We start from the raw sequence: 5,256 nt of genomic DNA, 5'->3' as shown, positions 1-5,256 counted from the left end.
ATGTGTCTGATTAACTTTTTCCTTGGATTGAATATTAGATAGATTCAAGAGGGAATATTCATCAATCAGGAAGCTTATACAAAGGCGTTAGTTTCCAAGTTCGGAATGGTGGGAGATTTGAAGGTAAAGGTTCCAAGGGCATTCAAAACAAAACTTACATTGTCATTGGACAAACCGACAGCTGATATGACTCTCTATCGACAAATGATATGTTCATTGATGTATCTAACAGCAAGTCATCACGAAATTATGTTTTCGGTTTGTTATTGTGCAAGGTTTTAGGAAAATCCTTGCGAACCCTACATGACTGCAGTTGAGAATATCTTCAGATACCTGAAACTAACTGTAATGCCCGTAGATTCGGGCTAGTGAATTTAGAGATAGTAGGGTTCGAAAAAGAATTTTCGACAATATATTATTTAGAATAAACAATCTTAACCAAGTCGTAGAATATGTCTCAAGGGTTCCGTACATATAAAGAACGCCAAAATCAGAGTTATAACGAAGAAGTTATGACCCGTTAAAGTTTTACAGCAAAACCAACACGGTACCAGGAGACATAAATAGTGAATTTTTGATAAAGGACCTTTTAGCCTTAGTGATCTAAACCAAAATTTGTAGTATACGTTAAACCAAGAACATACAAAAAAAACACCAAAATCTGACTTCGTATGAGGAAGTTGTGAATTTTCTAAGATTTCGCATAACAGTGCACGATCCGAAACTCGTATTTTACTTCGAGCAGTTTTTGGCCTACGCGACCTAAATGAGAGTTGAATATCTCATTAATAGGAACTCAATGATAAAAAGACAAATGAAAACGGAGTCCGTATGTAGAAGTTATGAATTTTACGCGGACATTTAACAGTATAATCTCCTCCTACTATTAAATTTAAGATCGGTCGAGAATTAGCCGACGGTGTCAAAATGAAAGTTTTAGATCTTGTTTTTACCCACGCGAGGATATAAGGAACGTAAAAAACGCAGCTCGTATGAGAAAGTTACAGGGTTTAGAAGTCTGCAGGCTACTGCTATGAAATCGGGTGACGTGGCTGAATATGGGCCAAGGCTTTCTCCACAAGGAAAGCCACCAGAAGGTGACATGTGGTATGGAATCGATGAGTAGGTCCTCCTACTCGAAGAGTAGAGCTGTTTTCCAGCCTATAAATAGAGGTGTCGGGATCCCTCATTCTTCACACCATTCAACCTCTTTTATCTCTCTCAAAACTCTCTCTCTCTAGCTCCCAACCCCCCCCCCCCCCCCCAAGCCTAGGTAAACCCCCTAGCACCCGAAGGAAGCCCCAAAGCTCCCGAATTCCCAAGAAAATATCCTTTTGGCTCGGGAACGCTGCTCCAGCGAATCCCCGTTTTCTAGAAAACCCAATGTAAGTGAGCTACGCCTAACCTATATTTAGTATAGCTTATGTTTCAATATAGTAATGTTATTAGGAACTTATAATGAATATGTGGGTTATTATTATGAGTTATAAAAGTGTCGTTATAATATCTTTTTAACCACTCACGGTATGGGGAATCTGGTTTAAAGGGCTGCATAGGGTTGTTGGATTCAGAAGTGCTATACGCCAAAATGATCCTACCCTCCGGTGTTTCATGTCTGGCCCCTATCTGTACATAGTGGGTGAAGAGTATTGTTTCACGCTTATATAATAGTAATAATAGCTAGACTATTAATTAGTCTTGTCAACCGTTAGACTAAACTCTAGTGGTAATGATACTAGGTTTTTTCCGAAGGAAATTGTTTTAAGATAATAAAGCGTTGTCCCAGTACATAGTCACCACCTAACCAAGTGAGTGCATAGACCCTTTCATCTTACGCATAGATATTAAGTATTTTATATAAATTACGTGCTATGTGCGCATATTATCTGAATACTTGTTGTCTATGTTAGATGAATAATTTTATACATGTTTTAAATGATTCAAACTGTATATTTATTTTATATCTACAAATATGTTGGAATAAAACATGGGTAGATGAAATAGTTGGTGTGTGATGAAATAAAATGATGAGAGATAGGTTATAATAGGAAGGTAATGATGATTAGGTGAGGATAGATAGGTGATGATGGATCGGTGATGTAGGATGAAAGATACCATAACCTTGTCCGGCAATGTGGAGATGTAGTTATCTACCAAAGTATAGATGGCGACCACGGACTATTCTAGACAACCCCGTGGAAACACCAGCAGGCTCATAACCTGTAGGTGATGAATTACGAGTTCAGGCTGCAACTACGTATTCATGTGATGATACTCTAACCCTTACTATGAATTACAAGTTTAGGCGATGTTGTAACTACGTATTCATGCGATGATACTCCAACCCTTACTAGGCGTGTATCGATGAGGAAATCCCTGAATCATTACTGTGTATGTGATGTAGAAAATGATCCTTAGGAAAACTCCTTAGGAACGAACATATAAGGAAATGTGATGTAAAGAGATAAGAGGTAAATATGATATAGGAGATGATAAATCTTTCGGGAATATTAAATGAAGAAAATGGGGATGGGAAATGGGGTTAATTGTTAGACATGTATTATATGAAGAAACAAATTAACTATATTATTGTGGGTTGAAAACCCTATGTACTCACCAGGTTTCCCAACCTGACCCACTCAGTTTATTTATATGACAGGTGTTCATATGAAGTCACTTTACACTAAGAGATTAAGGAGATATATAAATCACTACTGATAATGAATGTAATTTTGGTTTATGCTTGTGTTTCTGTATTGACGATAACATCCCACATGTTTTAAAATGAATAAAAATACTTTTTCTTCAGAAATGCCTTGATAACGTATTTATCATGTTTTGCTGGGAACAAATTCCACAATATTTTTATTAAAAGAGGTACTCTGATTTTTATAAAGCATAAACAAAATCGGTCTTTTCTGGCCGTGAAAATGGGGATGTCACAGTTGGTATCAAAGCATTAGTTTAAGCAAACTAGGAATATGGATTTATTTCTAGAGTTAAACTTAGAATGCTAAGCAATGATTGTGAGGAGTGTTTCTTAGGTAATACACCCGAATAAACACAAGCACTAGCCATACCATATATAAGGAAAAAATGACGATTGCTTTACTCACCACTCTCAAAATATCTAGAGAAAAATATTTCATTGTACATCTTCTTCTGAACCGCATCCATGGCCACTTCTTATGAAACTCCATCTGCTGCTAATCAAATTGCCTTATCGATGCTACTGTGCATTAAGCCCAACCATAACCCTTTTCTTGACCTCGATTCATCCAAGTATGTTAGCCCCAAAACTAAGGATTCAATTTAGTAATCAATGAAGTTAATTGCAATTAAGGTGAAATGTAGAAGAAGAAGAAGAAGAAGTAAAATCAAGCATGCACACATCTATTACGAGTAAATGTCAAGTACATCTTGAGAAAGTACAACCACTACAGAGTTCTGACTGAAAAAGTATAATCTGACACAACTCAGTTACTATAAATAGTACCCCTCCTACTAGCACAAGAGTGTGCAGCCGTACACACGTGTGCGGCCACACGTACATGTGTGGTTGCAAACATTACAAGCTCAATACAAACAATATTGCAATACAAACTCTGACATCCTGAATAGATCTATACAACAATTATGACTAGCTCAAACCACAAAATTATGGACCTTCAATCTCCCCTTTGTTTTGAGACTAGCATAGTCTTGAACTTCATTCGTTTGGCTTCTCAGCAAGCTTCTCAAACAACTTTAGATTCGATCTCCCCATCAAGCCCATCCACATTCTTCCATTAATGATCGTAGCCACCATTACAGTGGATTCTTTAGCAGCAGCTTCCATGACCTCTTTTCTGCAAATGATTTGATGAAGAGCCAGAGTCCGTATATCCCTTTCTATGAAACGAAGAAGATCTTTGGAACTAATCAATCACAAAACGTGTTCTCGATCCTTGAATTTGATAGCTGCAGTTGCAGTTTCATTATCATAGGCCCAAAATTCCATATTATCCAGATATCCCACATGAAAATGTTGAGGAATAGGAATTTCCTTTTGTTTCTTAGTTTCAGGCCAGAGTATGATCTTCATGGGTTCACCTGATTCCGGATCAAGAACTTCTTTGTCTTTTCTATACAAAGCTCTTGTAGTATTCATTGATGGAAAGTTTTCTCTGACTTGTCTGTCAAGAAACCTTTTGAAATTAGAGGCACTGGGATTATCAGAGTGATTATGGAATGGGGCCTTGGATAATTCGGCTAGATTAGTTTTGGTCGAAGAGTTGAAATCGTGGGTGCTTTTGTAACATTCAGATGCTCCTGAGTTTCACTTTACAAACTACAAATTCGTCTCTGGATCAAAGGCCCACATTTGGATACCGAACCTGTCTCCATACTCATCACCGAACTTTCTTTTCTTCAAATCCGTTACAGTCAAAACAGGGTCTTCTGCCTTGCGATTTTCATTAGAATTTTTCATGAATAAAAGGCCTTTGCTTTGATTTGCAATTACGATTCTTTTGCCCTGTTTGATTGTGATTCTGGCTCTGCTTCTTTCTGGTTCTTTTTCAAACCTGTTGATAATTGTAGTTGATCTTGGAGCAGGTGAGTTGATAGGAAGATCATCAGTTGCAGAAGGTGATTGAACTGTGGGAGGATCAGCTATTCCATGTGGCTGTTGGAAGAGGGCTTTGACTTTTTCACCAAATGCATCATACAAAACGTTCTTGAGATTGAAATAATTGGCTAATACAGATCCAAGACTCGTTTGTAGATCATTAATTTGTTTGGCCTTTTCTTCATCCTTCGCCCTGAGCTCAAAGATGTATGCAAAAAGCTGATCCATCTGAATTGACTTTTCGATGAGCTCTTGACGGAGAATCCCAATCTCCTCTCGAAGATCAGGCAAAGAATATTTGTCATCACTTGTCCGACCCTCCTTAAATGACATTCCTTTCCCGTGTGAGGAAGTTGGACTAGATTGAACCAGATGTTTTACTAATCTAATAGAATCTTCATCTAGTGAAGGCCGAGTTGGAGAATATTCTGGAATGGATGAGGATCCACCAATCTAAAACATGGTACTCGAACCTTCATCTGTTTGCTTTGGAGGAGAGTGAGCAGAGGTAGCAGTGATTGTTGAAAGAACTTGAGGTGCACATCTTACATTGTGTACCTCCAGACTTGCAAGAGATTGGCTTGTTTTCATGGAAGTCTGAGAAGTATGAGGTTCAGTTGAATAAAAAATGACTGGAGCAGAAGTTG

Source organism: Lactuca saligna, chromosome 5 (assembly GCF_052625555.1).
Source record: "Lactuca saligna cultivar CGN05327 chromosome 5, ASM5262555v1, whole genome shotgun sequence".
Taxonomy (NCBI): Eukaryota; Viridiplantae; Streptophyta; class Magnoliopsida; order Asterales; family Asteraceae; genus Lactuca; species Lactuca saligna.
Note: the sequence above shows the minus strand (reverse complement) of the source record.